At 35.4% G+C, this 19554-nt stretch overlaps 2 long non-coding RNA genes across 4 annotated transcripts; both read right to left on the bottom strand.

Moving 5' to 3' along the window:
* Positions 1–9022: 9022 nt before the first annotated feature.
* LOC116122004 lies at positions 9023–12806 on the bottom strand. The gene is made up of 3 exons (XR_004126818.1): positions 12321–12806; positions 12048–12129; positions 9023–11748 (listed from the first exon to the last, which is right to left on the bottom strand). It is a non-coding gene; the product is annotated as an uncharacterized LOC116122004 (long non-coding RNA).
* A 3780-nt stretch (positions 12807–16586) lies between these two features.
* Positions 16587–19419, bottom strand: LOC116121974. Of its 3 annotated transcripts, none has more exons than XR_004126815.1 (6): positions 19148–19419; positions 18837–19020; positions 18364–18409; positions 18173–18268; positions 17893–18080; positions 16587–17196 (listed from the first exon to the last, which is right to left on the bottom strand). It is a non-coding gene; the product is annotated as an uncharacterized LOC116121974 (long non-coding RNA). The 3 variants fall into 3 exon arrangements; XR_004126816.1 differs by having other exon boundaries at positions 19163–19419; XR_004126814.1 differs by having other exon boundaries at positions 18837–19419.
* Positions 19420–19554: the final 135 nt, after the last annotated feature.

Genomic DNA, 19554 nt, shown 5'->3' with positions numbered 1-19554 from the left:
CTGTAAATATTAAAATGCTAGATTATTTGTCTATGTTATAGCATCAATAAAACAATGCAATGGTGCCCCTCGAATAACCAGAATACATACAAAAAACTTGTGCATATTTTTATATTAAGAATCTATCAATGTGTTTGTTTTATTATTTTAAACAGTATTTTTGAAAAAAATTAAATTGGGTTATTATCACGAAAATAAGATTTAAATTTGAAAATGTATTTGATAAGATTATTTTTAATCTCTTATATTTGTTAATTTAGTTAAACATCTCCTACGATAAAAATTTGAAAATTAACAAAAAACCCCACCCACCCATTAAATGTCAGAAGTCAGCCGCCACTGTTGAAGGGTGGCCGAAGGTCGTCGGAATGACACATGACTAACTAGTTAGGGGTGTTATTTAATTAAATTAACAAACCTATGGAGTTAAAAAAATCTAAATATTTTAAGTTGAATAAAATAAGATTGAATTTTGAGAATAGTGAAACAAACATGTATTTTGAATAGAGTAAGGCAGGACTAAGGAAACAAACCCAGCTTTGTAGCTTCACGTTCATCATAGGTTTTGAAGATCTTATGGTGATCTTATAAACTGCATTATCTACGTGATCTTATAAACTGCATTCTCTCTTTCATAATGTAGAGTTCTTGGATCCCAAAGCAAAATACCGAAAGTTTAGGGTTTATCTTTGTCCAATGGAAGCAACTTTCCCAAATATCTCTCTAAATTCTCTCTATTAAACGCCTAAAAAATATTCAAAAAAATATTTTCAAGAACGGTTAATTTCGGTTCCATCGCACCAAACACAAATAGCTCGTGATCGGACGGTTGTGATTGCTTGTCTTCCAAACAAGTGCGAAATGCCTGAGGATATGAAAGACAGATAGCAACATAAGCAAAAGTTACGCCTCCAATATCATTTGAGCAACTATGTCTAACGTTGTCTTTCTCTCAAGGTAAGACAAAGTACGATGCTTTAAGATCTTTGCTGCCTCCTACGAATAATATGAATTCAAGATTCAATCATGTTAATTATTAAAATCGAAGACAGTATCACAAATAGACACATGCAAAAAGAATGGCTAAACTTAGACTTTAACTGTCTTATGTAACTTAATTTATAATTGTTTTTTTGACAACTGTTATATCTAAAAAAAAAAAATTATCTTTTTTAATAATAATCGACTTCTACTTAGCATTAACATTTTGCAATTTGGATACCATCTAACAATTAAAGTCATACCCTCTAAGGAGTTATACCGATATGAAAAAAGTTGTATCATAGTAAAGTCACCTGTGTTGAATAAAACTTAAGTTTTTCTGTTCTAAAGAGCTCTTTAATAAAATCTTTCACTTCTTCTCACATAACCTAACCAAATAAAAATAATTTGAATGAGATCTAAACTCAATGACTAACCAAATAAAAATAATTTAAGGAGATTAGAGACTAAAAGAAAGATTATAACAACAGCCCGTGTGATGAAAACTCAAATTAGTCACGTTCGACAGTGTATGGTAAAGACAACCAATGATAAAACCTTTCAAATTATAGAATGAGATCCACCTAAATAAAGATTATAAGTTATCTATCATAATACAATTTACAGCCAAATCATTATAAACACTATAAACATAAGATTCACCTCATCGGAAAGCCTAACATAATAATTCAATACATAATATAACTTTTACTAACTAATTTCTACATATTAACACCCACATAAACAAAAATTAAATTACGACACTAAATTATGCAGACTCATACTGTAAGCCACTCCAACATACTTTGTTCCTACGTCCAAACCAAGCAACTGCCCTCAGTTTGAAATTGCTACTCCAATGTACTTTGTTCCCACGTCCAAACCAAGCAACTGCCCTTATTTTGCAACGTTTGCCTTAAGGATAGATGGAACAAGCGTACACCAAGTCAATATTCAATTAAGCATTTTAAGCAAATAAACATAAACAATGTTATATAATTAAAAAAAAAAATCGATAAATCGTAATTTTATGACACCTAAAGGGAGGAAACCTCCCCAACACCCCGACCCTTGAGACACAATAGAGGATCGAGGGAAAGCAAAAGAACCAAGCAAATAAGTTGGCTCGGACACCCCCGATCATCAAAAAAAAAGAACCAAACAAAACCAAGATGTATAGTCCTTTACAAATCAGCCCACACTAAAGCAACAATACCCCATAAAGGAAACCCAAAACCCTAAACCCAAAATACACCATTCTCTAACTAAATAAAATTGTCATTATTTGACATTTTTGTCCTCCTTTTGATTTTTTTAAACAAGGATTAACGTAAAATTAATATCACAGAAAATACTATATAGTATAATCATTATTGTCGTCCTCCTCCTCCTCATCACATATCATCACATCATTAAAACAAGAAAAAAACCCACTGCCAGGCACCCTAAACCCTAACTGTCAGTAATATGAAAACCATTCGCATCAATCAGACCATGGATGCGGTTCCGACCCTGCATGTGGATTAATGACTTATGAAAGAACTTAGTATTCTAATCCCCTAAGTTCAACCACTAAACACGAAATCGCTGCTTAAAAAAAGCCTCTTCATCTCGATAAAGACTGAAATACCGGTTGGCAAAGTTACTCTCTTGAGAGATACACTCAGCAGAAAGGGGGTCCTGGAACAAATTTGCTTGGGATGTTGCCCACTGAGCATGAGCCTCAATCACCCTGCTAAAGATATGGATAGAATCCCTAACATGTAAAGATTTGAGCTTCTGTTTCAATAACCCCAATTTCTACGTAAGACGGAACATAGGATTGCCTACAATAGGCTCGTCCCAAACTGTCTGAACAAAATCCATAAAATCCACATGATCAGCCCAAAAATTCAAAAACTTAAAAGGGGATGGTACCTTGCCACGACGAGAGCCAAACCGGACAACCATAAAGCTATGATCTAAGACATCCCGAAGTCAAAACTCTGAAATTGTGGTCGATCGATCAATGAACCAAGAAAGCGATGCAAAGACCTAATCGAGCTTCCGTAGAATAATCTCATCGCCTTGCTGACTGTTATGCCAAGTATACCGAAGCCTAGTAAAAGGAACCGCAATCAACTCAACATCATGAATACAGTAGCCGAAATCATCCATATAATCATACCATGCAAGATCACCACCCACTCTATCATAGGCTCCCAAAATAACATTAAAATTACCCAACACAAGCCACGGTAACCACTCCGAATCAAACTCCGCCGCCTGATCCCTAAGGAAATCCCACAGGTTGCGGCGATTCCCAGGATCATTAGAACCATACACAAAAGTAATCCCAAATGAGAACCCCTCTGAAAAATAACCCTGCAAGTGACCTCTTGAAGAGAGAAATAAAGGCTATTCACAGAGTAAAGAAAAGGATCCCAACAAACCAGAACTCGACAGGCAATACAATCTGTCGCATTGACAAAAACTGCTATGAAGAACAAACTATCGAGACCATCGACTGTAGATGAGACTACTAACCTTAGTCTCCAACAAGCCAATCAAACCCAAAAAAGAATAAGAAATCCAATTCCTCACTGCGCATTGTTTCGAGAAGTCGTTAAAACCTCCAATATTCCAACTCCCTATCATTGGAATTGGGATAGAAACAAACTGAACAATCAGTTGGGCCTAGGCCCCCGCTTTCCCTGGCCTTTCCCTTTTTCAGGGGTGGCAAGGAAACTGATCCAGATAAGGTGACATCTGACATCTAGAGATCATCATTATGTAGAACAAGCGAGGCAAACCTATTGGAGGAAGTAGATTGCCTGCTCCCAAAACTCGTAAAGGAAGCCTGAGTGTTTTTCGTGCAGTTTGTGAAACCTATAATGCAGTCCATCTCTTCTTCAATAAGAAAAGGCGTGTCAGGATCCGACCCAGAATTAGAGTTAGAGAATTTACCTTTACTGGCACGAATAGTCTGCCAATACGGGATCAAAGCCAAAGAAACATCCCAAACTGTAGCTTCACTAGAATGTATGGTAGTAGCCCCATCTGGAACTGAAATGACACAACCCGTCCCGAATTTCCTCATCCTGTAGGATCCGGACGCTCCCACAAGACTCGGATACCCGAGACGTGCCATGTAGAAAAACTGCGAAACCTGTTTAAAGACATACTTTTCCTGAATAACATCATAGTATTTCCATCTCCAAACATCTCAAAAAGACATGCATCATCTTTCGTTTTACAAAAGAAAATAGTTAGGGAAACTTTTGGTATCAGGTTTTCCACTTATACTACACATTCCAAAATATGAAACAAAAGGAAATACATCATGGAAAACATGAGTTCTTGAAACGAAAGTCCAGATTTACAATGCGACATAAATATAAGACCCACATAAAAGATGTCAACGCGTGGCACAACCCTGAGCGGAGGCTCACTGCTCGGCACGATCTCCGGAAGGTCCTGGTGGGGGGAAAAACATTTAAAAAGGGGTGAGCTAAAAATACTCAGTGAGTGGGGAAAAAGGGGGAGGTTTATAAAAGTTCTTAAAAAAAAAGAATAATGCTAACATACAACAATTTTCAAGCAAATCATGGCAACAATGTAACTTTATGAATATGCAATAGAACAACCACCCCGTTCTCGCATACAATATATAATTTATTTCTAATCATCCTGCACTCAGTAAACTGTACTCTGACTTACTTCCTTTAACTGTATCGGATTCTGTATAAAACCTCAACATTTATTATTAAAACTCTCACCACAACTAGTACCCTGGGGGAAATCTGTCGTACCTGGTGGGCGTCCCACACGCAGGCAGAGCGAGGGACGTACCTGTCATACCCGGCAAGGTCTATCATCGCGCGGGCAGAGCCTCAAAAACTGTCATACCTGGCGGACCACTCAACGCCCAGGCAGAGCCAATAAAATCTGTCATACGCATGCGCAGAGCCAAAATCTGAAACTGTCATACCCAGCGGAATCCTGCATCGCTCGGGCAGAGCCAAAAATCTGTATCTCTGGGGGATGGGTACTTCGTAGGGTGGTTTTAGCACCATAACAATCTCATGCATAATCTCAGTAACATATAAGTCAATAACACATTACCTATGCGCTTATAAATCATGCATATACGACATAATATTCAAAAATCACATATAGGGCTGAAAATGTAAACTGTAAAACATGTTTCAACAGAACACCAAATGCACCTTTATACACCTATATGTGTATATATAAAAAAAAGAAAAGAGTTAATTATATGATAAAGTCTCATTCTAAATAAATATATATATTCCATTCAACAATTTAATAAGCCAACACCAACATTTCCCGTTACCAAACTCTGCATAATATGATTTTCTCCACCCTTCAACATAAGCCGAAACCCAACTCTCTCTATAGTGCCACCACACCCCAAATCAAGCAGCCATCAACATCAAATTTCATGAGACAGACATATACATATATTTAATTAACATGCAGCATGAAAGCTTATTAGTTTGGAACAAGATCTAATTCATTATCACCCAAAACTTTGCTCAGCCGAAACATGCAAGATAAGTTTTAGCAAATAAAACACTTAACTCAAGATTTTGCACCCAAAACATTATAATAGAAATAGATAACTTGACATGCAAACCGGAATTAAGTTTTTTTTTTAAAAACACTTTTTGGTTAAACCACTCACTCTTCTATCCTATAATTGGCTGCCTATTACAGTGCTTAGATTTCGATCTCCACCGTTCAGAATGTAGAGCTGTGTTTCATGAACAACATATCCGAAAATCAGCACGATCGGACGGCGAATGAGCTCCAGATCACGATTTGATGATCCACTGTTCACAGACTTAAAACTAATAAACTCTCCCTTTCTCTTTGTTCTTCTCTTCTTCTCTCACTCTATCTCTCGGCCAAACCACTCTTTCTTCTCTTCTCTCCCTTTTTTTTTTCTTTTCTTTTCTTTTCTTTCTCCTTTCTCTCCTCTCTTCTTTCTTTCTTCTCCTCTCGTTTTCTTCTTCTTCCTTTGGGCGAACTGCCCAGTTCCCTTCTCCTTTTAAACAAACATTTTTCTAAAATTTATTTCTGCCCCCCAATTCCTCTAAATTTCAGTTTAACCCAGCCACATAAGCTTTCCCTAGCAAAAATGTCCAAATTTTTCCCTCTTGATACATGCAAACCCATCAGGATTTATTTCTTCGATTTCACCCCCTTAACATAGCTTTAAAAACTGACAGAAATACCCCTATCTTACCACAATACCAAAAAATAAATAAAAAAAAAGAATTAATTAACTTAAATACAATTCATGATCTAACTAAAATCAGGAATGGGGTTTTACATGAAACCCCAACTGGTGCTGAAACATCTCTCCCTCGTTCCCTATCCCTAATGGGATTAGTAGTAGCTAACTGTCTCAAAGGATCACGGTCCTCAGATCGCACTGCAATACCACTCCCCGGTGCCTTTTGGAAGCTAATAACTGTCTTACTCTTACCCTAAGCCATATGTGCAATAAGTACCTCTGGTTGGTGACAAACATGACCAAAAATACAACACTTGGGGCATCTCTTAGGAGTCCACTCATATTGCACTGTAAGCTGAATGGGTTCAGTAGATAACCGGCATTGAAATTCAAATTGGCGCTTGAGAGGCTTGGCTGCATCTATCTCAACACATACCCAAGCATAATCTAAACGGGTCCATTCAGAAGTTGTCTTATCACTCAACAACGGCCGACCCAACATAGAAGAAACCATGCAAAGTCCTTTGTGAGACAATAACGAATAAGACAGCCCATACAAACGAGCCCATACCAGAACCTCGGAAATGCAGCTTTTATCAAAAGAAAACTGAGCATGCCATTGTTGGAAAATAATCGACTTGCCCCCAAACATCCACATCCCTCTCTCTAGGATTGAATGCACCGCATCCTCGTCCCTAAATCTGAAGATGAAGAAACCAATACCAGTCGACATAACATCCTCCAAACGTGCAGCTTCCCATGCACTTCGCAAATATTCTATCAAGATGACCATTAGCATTAACATTTTACAATTCGAATACCATTCTCTAACTAAATAAAATTGTCATTATTTGACATTTTTGTCCTCCTTTGATTTTTTAAACAAGGATTAACGTAAAATTAATATCAAGAAAAATATTATATAGTATAATCATTATTGTCGTCGTCCTCCTCATCATCACATCATTAAAAACAAGAACAAAATGAAGCTTTTAAAAACCAAAGGGGTGAACTTACCCTTCTACCCAAACTTGAAACACAAAATCAAAGACAATTAATGATAATTATAAAAAACTATATTAATATAAATGAAATAATTTAAATCTGATTAATAATTAAGAGAAGAAGGCCTAGAAAATTTTGTCTCACTTCCCAAATACTAAAGGCTGTTAACACCTGCATCAGTCATGTTTTAGTCTATTCACTTCAAGTTCAAGGATAACAGAGCCTCCACAAATTCTCTTCCCATTTTCCTGTTTCTCTTTCTCCAATCAATTCCTCGCTCTTTAACTTTTATTATTCACTCTCACTAACAGTTAAACAGGAAATCACACAAACAATGTATTTTTTTTATAAAGTCCTCCACCTCTTTAAGTTTGTTATTAAACTTTTATTTCAAAAATAGCATTGCGCTTCAAACTTAATTTCTTTATTTCATAAAAAATTTAACTTTCTTTTAGAAATTAAATCTTTTAATTATTTAAAAAACAATGTGAATAAACTAGAAAACAGATGAAAATTTTGAGTCCAGGCTCCAGCAACACAAAAGGCAGCCCAAACAAAGCAATCCCACCACCATAAAACGCCATAAAAACTCATTCAGACAGTTCCAATCAAAGAAATAATAGACCCATTCCATTCCAAACAACAAACAATCAAATAAAAAATTTTAGTAAAACAAGAAAGTAGAAACGTAAAGATCTTGAAGCCAAAGATCTTAAAGCATCGTTCTTTGTCTTACCTTGGGAGAAAGACAACGCTGGCCATAGGAGAATAAGAAATTGGTGACGACCGATGACAGTTGGGTGTTAGGAAATAAGAAATTGGTGAGGATGGATGACAAGGCATATTGGGTTTTAGAAGTGATTGCTGCTGTTGTTGTTGTGGAGGTTTTAGATGTGGCGTTTTATGCGGTAGCGGAGGTGGTGGTGGTTGATTTTGTGGAGGCCGTGACATTTCCGATGAGATCCATGGAGCATTTGTGAAATAGCAAGCACTAGCTCGCGGTGGGACTTCATAAAAAGCAAGCAACGATAAGATTGAAGAGAATGAAACGCACGTAGTTGTCATTATAGTGGAGGATTTTGGGGCGTCGATGGCCAAGGTTAGGGCACAGAAAGAAAATTGGGGTGGAGGCGTTTGGAGGCGGCGGAATTGGGAAGGAGATTGGTTGGGACTTGGGATTCTTTTAGAGTCTAGGGTTTAAAAAACTTAATTTCTTTTATTTACTAAACTGATTTTTAATTTAAAAAAAAAAACTGAATTTATTATTCTATACCTTTTCAGTTAAATTATAAAGGGAATTTTGTAACTTTATTCTACAAATTCCATTGATGAAAATGAGATTGATAGTGCCATACTTGGTGGGAAAATGCATTTTTCAAAGTTTATAGGTGGAAAGATGTAGTTACAGTAAACCTTGGGTGAGGAATTGTCATTCACTCTAATAAAAATGATCATTTTAAATAAAAAAAATTACACTAGGATAAATTATCTTTATGAACATACTTCAGTCTCTCTCCATGTACCTTTAACATCCTCCAATCTGCTTATGTTATCTTTATGAACACTTGCTTAGCTTCTAATAATTTGCTTATTTATTGATTTTTATTTATTTAACTATGAGTATTAGCTAAATTAAAGAAATAACAAAATAGTTATCATTAAAAAGATTAAAGAAATCAAAGCCGAGATGATTTGCATCCAAATAAATAAAGCCATAGGTAAATCAATCACTTGCATAACGTTACCGAAATTAGTAACATGCAATGGTGTTATTTCATGTCTTTGGCACCGATGTATTGTTTATTAGAGAAAAGTTCTGTGTTACAAATGTGATGTTGGTCGGATAACATTACTGGGATTTAATCATAGCGATTCCCTTTGTGTGATTGTTAAGTTTTGTTTTTCGATTTTGTAATTGTTATGGAATGATCATCTGGGCCAGATCAAGGCAAAGATTGCAAAACTAAGAACCCACATCCAAATGCACGAGTCCTCGTCCTCATGAAGCAGATCAAACTGAGTTGCTTGTGCCCAGCATTGGCATCATCTGACAGCTTGGATTGGTTGTTGCGACCGTCTATACCACCTCCTGGAGACAAATTTTGATTAACAGACTCAAAACTAAATTAACAATGATCAATATAACCCATCTACAGTCGCTCGAAGAATTTCCTCAGAACCAATCAAACCAACCTTCAAACAAGCAAACAAAGTAGAATATCATACATTAGTAATAAAAATGAACAAATAAGAAGAAAGAGAAAATGCTATTAATCAAATTTAGGCTTGACAATATCTGATCTTACAGGGCACCCATAACCACAAATTGTCTTAATTGCCTGAAACTTTAAACTTCACAAAATCTGATCTTATAGGTCACCTATAACCAAAAATTGTGTTAATTGCCTGAATAAATGTACGAAGATCTTTAGAGCCATGCATGTCCACAACAAGATAATCAGACGAATAATCAGACCACCTTTGAACGAGAGTAAAAGTAATACCAATATACTAGATAAATCAGAGATATAACAATCACAAAGAAACTAAATATAAATATCACTAGATAAAACAAAACAAGCAGTGATGAAGCAAATAGGAAAATGGTTTTAAGTATTCAAATGGGCAAGCAGAAAAAGTTATAAAAGTAAAATCTCGTGAAAGAAGTTCTATCAAATTTGCAACTCAACTAAGTTTCAATAAAATCGTAATTACACAAAGCAGGCTGACAGAGACGATATCAACTGAAAATTGAAGCAACTAAAATCTTACAGCATGCTCCTCCAAAATCAAAATAAAATGCCCCCAACTTAAAGCTAAAGAATTACAACAATCAGATGAGTATTGAATGGATGTGAAATATAATACAGAATTGACTTAAATATCTGTTGCAATGCAAATAATGCTGTAAGTATACTCATAGAAGTAGTATTTGCTTCAACAAAATCTTTAAGCTAAAAGTACCTAAACAGCAAAAATATCAATTTGAATTTGCGAAGAATGCCACGACAACAAACACCTCACCACCAGCCTCTTAAACATCCCCACCATTCTCTCCAACCTTCTTTTCACCAAAACAACCACCCATTTTAGCAGGAGGGGGCGCATGTTAGCAAACGTCGTCACCCGCATTTTCTGGCGTCAGCAGCTTTCCCCCTCACCACCAACCTTCTCCGTGGGCCTATTTTTCTTTCAACAGATGATTTTTAAACTATAAAAACAATTTCAATCAAAGCTCTCGTTAATTTCTGGTGCACTTTCTCATGTCAAATCCTTTATAAGAACACGGCAAAGCACCCCTCAGCTTCTTGGAAAATTAATTCCAACTACTTTGTTTTCATATGAACACTTATATATGGAGACTATTTTATATAAACGTGTTTTGAGCAAATACATGGGTTTGAAAATTGATCAAATTTGTTTGTAAACCAGTTTGGATTCAAGTTCGATGGTCAAATGTATTATTTGATCAGAATTTTCTAATGATCTGAACTTTACTTGAAAACATAAGTAAAGTTTTATATATTTTTTTATTATTTAACCATATTTTGGTATGTCGTATTTTAAGATTTTATTATCAGTTGTATAGGTAAATATAACACATACATTTTATGTATGAAAATTCGTATGTATGGATGGTGTATTTTGTTAAAATGCAGTCTCTGGTTTTAATTTGGGAAATGAAGAGACGGGTAAATGAGAAGAAGAGGTTTTCAAGCTCAGAGTTGTAGCTCCAAAAGCATTCGCCACTGCCATTTATGAAAAGACTGTCACTTTAGTTTTGCACTTTGTTTCTGGTGTAGTGGATGAAGTTGTTTGGCAGTGATGAGGGTGAAGTGGAGATAGAGAAGAGGTGGAGTGGGAAAGGTGAGGAAAGAGGAGAATTTTCGAAGCTGTTGATATTACACATTGTGACTTGATCTTGCTTACTTCAGAGTAATAGAAATAACATAACAGGAGCATTGATGAAGTCTTTCCCTGAATTCTGATGTAACTTCTAAATGACGAGAACAAATTATAACAGGAGCTTGGTTTAGTTGTAGATTTAATAGTGGATCATTTTTCTAATGAAAGAAATGAGGATCTGGGCACCCTCCTTTTCCATCGTGGATTAAGGTCAACACGGAAGGATTATCAAGAAGGAATCCTGGTTCATCTGCTTGTGGGGAAGAGTCCATTCGTGTGATTTTCTTGGAGGTTTCGTGGTTAGTTTAGGCACTCACTCTGCCTATTATGCAGAGTTAATGGCAGTTTTTCTTGCAATTCATATTGCACATTCTAATGGTTGGAGGCACTGTTTGATTATGGTTCGAGCTATTCAAAGTAAATCTGCGCCAGCTAGAGCTCACGCCAATTATGATTACCTGATCAAGCTCCTTCTCGTCGGGGACAGTGGCAAGTATCTTTTCTCTTTAAGTTAAGCTTTAGTGATAGTTACTCAGTTGACTGAAACTGCGGGCTTTTGCTCTTGTTTATTTGATGCAAATCACCTTCAGGAGTCCACTGTAAATCTAAGCATGCTGCGAGAACAGATCAATCAAGAAACAGAACTTTAACACCAAATAAGAATATTGAGTTACATACAAAATTAAAACAAAATTAAGACATTACTCCCAAAATAAAACAAATGACAGAAGAATAAGCTGACATGTTATCCACCATTCTGATACTTCAGAGAATAATTCATGGTAAGGCAACCAAGAAGCATTATTGAAATAAAAAGTGAAAGGTAGCAAAACTAAGACAAATAACATATAGTTTTGAGAAGCTTAGGCCAAGCCCAACTAAAACAATTAAAACAGTTGCTGGAAAGAATTACCATGATTCATCCTTATAAGAGGACTTCCTTCTCCTATTCGCACAGGATTCCATCTCATAAAGTTCCCTAGATTGTAGACACACTTAGCAACAAACATACTACAAAATCAGTTGAGAGTTGTACATAAATTAACCCATTAAAAGAAATACTCATGTAAAACACAAACCATATCAATAAAAAATTAATTAAAAGAAATACTCAAATGAAACACAAAATTATATAGGTATACTGATAGTGAAAAACAAATGGCGTTTGCTTCAACAACATCTTTACCGTCGTCATAAGAAACTTTCCATGACATTTGGGTGTTAGGAGAATAAAAAACTGGTGAGATCGATGACAAGGAATATTGGGTTTTAAGAAAAACAAATAAATAAAACCAAATGTGATCGATCGTCACCAATTTCTTATTTACCTAATAACCAAAAAAGAAAAATCACCTACTGCTTGGTCGCCATTTAAGGAGGGAGGGAAGAAAAAAATTAACTACAAAGCGGAATCGGCCAGATCGTGGCAGAAGAATGCGACTGCTTTGTGATCTCACCCGATCCACCACGATCAAGCCCAGATCGTGGCGGACACCCTAGGTCGCGGTGGATCTAAAGCAACAAATCCGCCGCGATGCTGTGATTAGGTGGGGGACTGGGTTGTGAGGGCTGGGGGAGAGAGATTAGGTTTAGATTGGGTGAGGTTAGGAACCGATTGTGGTGGGGGGTAGGAGAGGTGGGGAGGTTGAAGGGAGGAGACATGGACGCCTCTGGAGCGGTGAGGTAGGAGAAGAAAGATAAAAGGGGGTTAGGGAATTTTTTTCTTTTATAATAAAAAAAAAAAAAACTGAATTTTAATGATGGATGGGAAATTAGGAAATTGTTTTTTTAAATCTTGCGGGCGGGAAAAACACTTAGTGGGCGTTTGGCTAGGAGGTATTTGCAATTATTGGGGTTAAATGATTTTATATTACTTGATTACTATATTTACTTATCGAGTAATATAAGATATCGATAATCTTTAAATACCAATAGTGATTACTATTAGTAATATTGGAGGTAATCTGATTATCTCTATTTTCTTAAGTATTCTAATATTACAATTTTATCCCTTATTAATAAAAGTTTTGGACAATAATGCCCTATTTTAAAAGAAATTTACATTAATATCCTATTTCAATTTTACCTTTGTTTAATTAAAGTTTTGGACAATAATTCCCTTATATTTAAAACAATTTACAGACCACAACTGTCACCCAACCACTACCACCACTGCCACCCAGCCATTACAGCCGACAGCGGGCTAACCACCACGGACTGCCGTCGAAAACTCATTGGAGTCCCTAAAAAAGAACGAGATTCAAAGGGAGGCACCAGGAGGCTTCGATATGGCCGTTTCCGGCCATATTCATGGCCGAAAACGACCATATCAAGCTAGATCTGGCCTGATATAGTCGTTTTCGGCCATCAATATGGCCAGAAACGACCATATCGGAGCCTCTTGGTCATGGTAAGCTACTCACAGGGACTTTCGAAGGTGGTTTGCGGTGGCGGTAGGTGGGGGTGATTTAGTCATAAATTAAAGTTTTATATAAGCGGAGTGTTTTAGCTAAATATGAAATATTGGGGGTTAAAAGATTTTATTCAAACATTAATAATAAAAATAATATTATATTTATATTTAAAAAGGAGACAATTTAGTAATTTAAATAACATACCCATCAATTTATTCCCCATAACCAAACATATTAATATAATATACCAGGTTAACACATTTTCTTAAAGATTCCCAGTAATCTTCAAAGTAATCTATCTTTCCAGTAATCTAACATTCTCAGTAATCTAACATTCCTTGAACCAAACGCCCCATTGCGCCTAACTTCAGGTGGGAAATTGTCATTCTTCCTTTGTTTAATGAGTTTTATTTTCTTATTTTTGGCATGTAGGTTTAAGGAGGTGCTTTAATACTTTTTAAAACTTAAGAGGCGTTTGGTTGGGGGTAATGTGAGATTACTGGAGTTATGTTATCTTATATTACTTGATGATAATGTTTGATTGTCAAGTAATATAAAATTTCAGTAATTTTCAAATACCAATAGTAGTTACTGTTGGTAATATTGTTGGTAATCTTATTACCTCCATTTTCTTATGTATTCTAACATTATCACGATAATTTTTTTTTTTTTATTACAACTTTATCTCTTATTAATAAAATTTTAGAACAATAATGCCCTTATTTTTAAATTTATTTACATGAATATAGCTTTTACTATTTCACTCCAATTAATTAACTTTTTGGACAAAATTACCCTTGAATTCAAAACAAATTACAGCCCACCCAAGCCACCATCCCCACCCACCTGCTGCCGGCAACCACCGTCGTGACCAGTCGTGGCCGCTGCCGGAACAGCTTAAGGAAGGCCAAAAATGGCCGCTGTGCGCCACTATGGCCATTTTCGACCACATATTTGTCCGAAAATGGCCAGATCATGCTAGATCTAGTCGTTGACAGCCAGATCCACCATCGATCTGGTCGTCAACGGCCAAATCTATCACGTTTGGCCGGAAATGGCCATGCAGCACACGAAGGGCATTTCCTACCTTCCGTGCACAGTTAGGTTGCCGACTATTGGCGGCCTGCAGTCATTGCCAACGGCCTACAGTTGCTGGGTTGGTGGGGGCTAGGTTAGTGGGGGTGCTTTGTTGATTTTCCAAACTTTTATTATGGGGTTGTTTTTGCTAAGTTTTTAAATGCAAGGGGGCTATAATAATCCAAATAATAATCAATATTAAAAAATAATATAATAATAATATTTAATTAGAGGACAATTCAGTAATTTAAATAACATACATACCAATTTATTTCTCCCAACAAAATATATTAATATAATATACCCACAAATTAACAAAACATATTTTCTTAAAGATTCTCAGTAATCTTCATGATAATCTAACTTTCCAATAATCCAACATTCCCAGTAATCTAACATTCCTTGAACCAAACGCCTCCTTGGGGTATCTTGATTTAAGATGACATAATTACACTCTAGGTTGTTTTCGAGTTGAGCAAAGTCGAGTTTTTGGCTTAACAAGCTCGTGAAAAGGGAGTAAAATTCGAGTCAAGCCAAGTCGAGCCTAGCCGCTTATTTCCTGGCCTGGCTTGGCTAGACTAGACTCGATTCGTGAAGAGAGGAGAAGATTTTGAGCCTGGCTCACGACCCAGCTTAATGAGCTAAGTTTGAGTTGGCTCGTGAGCCAATAAAAAAAATGCAATTTTTTTTAAAAATTCAGAGCAGATTCTTCTCTTTTTGTTACTTATTACTGTCGAACTGGTCGTCACAACCACAAAATTAAACCTAAAAATTGTAGTTAGCGGTAAGCAGGGTCGAATCCACAGAGAGTAAAACTAACAACCTAATGTATATTTGAGTAGAGGAAATAAAATTGGCAATTTTGATTAATTAAACTAAACAAACTAAATGCAAATAATAAAAGCGTGAAATTAAAACTAATGAAAACTTTATAATAAAAACGTTGCCGTTACGGTTTTAGTTTGACACGAGACCAACTCACACAATTTCCACCCCCATTAGCACTTCTTCCTCCTGACCAAAACCCATCTCACCCCACCCCCATTAGCCTCGCCAGTAAAATCTCATTGTTACCGCTGCCAGTTTTGTTTGATTTCCAGTCGATTTACTCACCGGAAATCAACTCCATCACCACCATTACATTCACTAGAACTTTCTCTTCAAAAGCTCCAACATTTCGGCCATCAATTGTTTACCGATCATCCTCCCAAATCCTAGGGTTTTTGGCTGAATAGGAAAATATAAACCCAACCCGTTGAAGCTTCTAGGTCCTGGTTCAACCGGTGCAACCGACCGGGCTGGGCCAGGTTTTAAAACACTAAGGATAATAGAGCCTCTACAAATTTTCTTACCATTTTCCTATTTCTCTTTCTCCAATCAATTCCTCACTCTTAACTTTTGTTATTCACTCTCACTAACTGTTAAATAGGAAATTACACAAACAATGTATTTTTTTATAAAGTCCTCCACCTCTTTAAGCTTGTTATTAAACTTTCATTTAAAAAATAGCATTTGCGTTTCAAACTTAATTTCTTTATTTCATAAAAAATTTGCGTTTGTTTAGTTATTTTGAATAATATTTTTGAAATATTATTATAAAGTTAAGTTAGGTGGTTATTTTGAGAATATGATTTGAAAAAGTGTTTGGTAAAATATTTAGTTAGGTTATTATTACGAGAATATGATTTGAACGTTTGATAAAGTATTTAAGATAATATATAGAGTTGAATAAATTGTAAAAAAATTGTTTGGTATATTTTGTTATAAAGGAATTTTTAATAAAATTCTTTGTTGCTTTTTGTTAAATTAATTTTTATTATTATACCGTAAACACTTATCAATTAACGTTTTAATATTATTAAATATTTAATTGGTAATTTCGTAATCACTAACTTAAAAACAAATTTGGAACTATTAATTTCAAGTACTAATACATCATTTAAAAACACTACATTAATGCATCTCTGACGAAATTACTGATTGTCAACCCTTACATATCGTTTATACAACTATACTCTATTAACAACTACGACATTGGTCATATGTTGTTCCCACATTTCAGTTGTTATGTTATCTCGCACATGCGCCATGTCATCAATAATACGTTGCTGCAATTGACTCAATCCCTCCCCATTTCCTTCATTAGCTGCCTTGTTTTGGTCATGCAAATATACTTCCGCAGTATACTGTTTGAAGATTTCATCTTGCATATTTTACCTTCTGATAAAATTATGAAGTACATAACATGCCATAACAATCCGAGCTTGTTTCTCCAACAGATAATTATTCATTCCATGAAAAATCCGAAGTCTTTTCTTTAGAACACCAAAAATTCTCTCAACAACATTGCGAAGTGATACATGTCTGTAGTAAAACAAGGCCTGTGAATCATTATTTGACCTTTTTGTGCTTCTTTGATTTTTTAAACAAGGATTAACGTAAAATTAATATCAAGAAAAATACTATATAGTATAATCATTATTGTCGCCGTCCTCATCATCACATCATTGAAACAAGGACAACACGAAGCTTCTAAAAACCAAAGGGGTGAACTTACCCTCCTACGCAATCCTGAAACACAAAATCAAAGACAATTAATGATAATTATAAAAAACTATATTAATATAAATGAAATAATTTAAATCTGCTTAATAATTAAGAGAAGAAGGCCTAGAAAATTTTGTGTCTCACTTCCCTAATACTAAAGGCTGTTAACACCTACATCAGTCATGTTTTAGTCTATTCACTTCAAGTTCAAGGATAACAAAGCCTCTAAAAATTTTCTTGCCATTTTCCTGTTTCTCTTTTTCCAATCAATTCCACACTCTTAACTTTTATTATTCACTCTCACTAACAGTTAAACAGGAAATTACACAAACAATGTATTTTTTTTATAAAGTCCTCCACCTCTTTAAGTTTGTTATTAAACTTTTATTTCAAAAATAGCATTGCGTTTCAAACTTAATTTCTTTATTTCATAAAAAAATTCAGTTTCTTTTAACTTTTTCTTTATAAATTAAATCTTTTAAAATGATATAATTATTTAAAAACAATGTAAATAAACTAGAAAACAAATGAAAATTTCGAGTCCAGGCTCCAGCAACTCAAACGAAAAGCAATCCCACCACCATAAAACGGCATAAAAGATCATTCGACTCCGATCAAAGAAATAATAGACCCATTGCATTCCAAACAACAAACAATCAAATAAAAAAATTTAGAAAAACAAGAAACGTAAAGATCTTAAAGCATTGTTCTTTGTCTTACCTTGGCTGACCATAGGAGAATAAGAAATTGGTGACGACCGATGAGAAAGGTTGGTAAAAACTTAAAACTCTAGTACAAACCGGTCAGACCAGGTCCAAGAAAGTGTAAAAAAATTTTGATACATACATTGCCCATTCTCCTCTAATTTCATCCATCTCGGCTCGTGTGTATCTTTCTTTTCCCATGAACTATAGAAGTAAACACAATAAGTCTTATCAACAAACTATATCAACTATATATTATTATAATTCAAAAATGCAAAGAAAAAAAGAAAACTTACATTGTTTTTTAGTAATGTCAACCCATTCTCAACTATATCTTTCATGTATCCCATGAGGTAATACCCACGTTCAAAAGTGCCCGGTTGAATCGGTCCCTACACAAAATTAATTCAGAAGTAAGCATTATTCAAAAGTAAAACAATATTACAATGGAAAATTAATGGCTATTGATAATAACAATTGTAAGCACAAATACTTTTTGCCATGAAATATTGGAGACCTCACGGATGATTCTGCTGTGAAAGTTAAAACAGCTTCTGAAATTAACACGCAGTATTTGATATTATATAGAGCATTAAAAATGACATAAGTAGAATTACTAACTTCTATTTCAAAAATAGCACTGCGTTTCAAACTTAATTTCTTTATTTCATAAAACAATTTAGTTTCTTTTAACTTTTTTTTATAAATTAAATCTTTTAAAATAATATAATTATTTAAAAACAATGTGAATAAACTAGAAAACAAATGAAAATTTTGAGTCCAGGCTCCAGCAACTCAAACGAAAAGCAATCCCACCACCATAAAACGGCATAAAAGCTCATTCGACACTTCCAATCAAAGAAATAATAGACCCATTCCATTCCAAACAACAAACAATCAAATAAAAAATTTAGAAAAACAAGAAACGTAAAGATCTTAAAGCATCGTTCTTTGTCTTACCTTGGCTGACCATAGGAGAATAAGAAATTGGTGACGACCGATGAAATTTGGGTGTTAGGAAATAAGAAATTGGTGAGGATGTGGCGTTTTATGCGGTAGCGGAGGTGCTGGTGGTTGATTTTGTGGAGGCCGTGACATTTCCGATGAGATCCGGGCACCCTCCTTTTCATAACTATCAGTACACCTAAATAAAACCAAATGTGATCGATTGTCACCAATTTCTTATTTATCTAACAACCAAAAAGGAAAAATCACCTACTGCTTGGTCGCCATTTAAGGAGGGAGAGAAGAAAAAAAAAATAACTACAAACCGGAATCGGCCAGACCGTGGCAGAAGAATGCGACTGCTTTGTGATCTCACCCGATCCACCACGATCTAGCCCAGATCGTGGCGGACACCCTAGGTTGCGGTGGATCTAAAGCAACAAATCCGCCGCGATGCTGTGATTAGGCGGGGGACTGGGTTGTGAGGGCTGGGGGAGAGAGATCAGGTTTAGATTGGGTGAGGTTAGGAACCGATTGTGGTGGGGGGTAGTAGAGGTGGGGAGGCTGAAGGGAGGAGACATGGACGCTTTGAGGCGGTGAGGTGGGAGAAGAAAGATAAAAGAGAGTTAGGGAATTTTTTTCTTTTATAATAAAAAATAAAAATAAACTGAATTTTAATGATGGATGGGAAAATAGGAAATTGTTTTTTAAATCTTGCGGGCGGGAAAAAACA

Source organism: Pistacia vera, unplaced genomic scaffold (assembly GCF_008641045.1).
Source record: "Pistacia vera cultivar Batoury unplaced genomic scaffold, PisVer_v2 Contig102, whole genome shotgun sequence".
Taxonomy (NCBI): Eukaryota; Viridiplantae; Streptophyta; class Magnoliopsida; order Sapindales; family Anacardiaceae; genus Pistacia; species Pistacia vera.
Note: the sequence above shows the minus strand (reverse complement) of the source record. Positions and strands in the feature narration are given on the sequence as shown.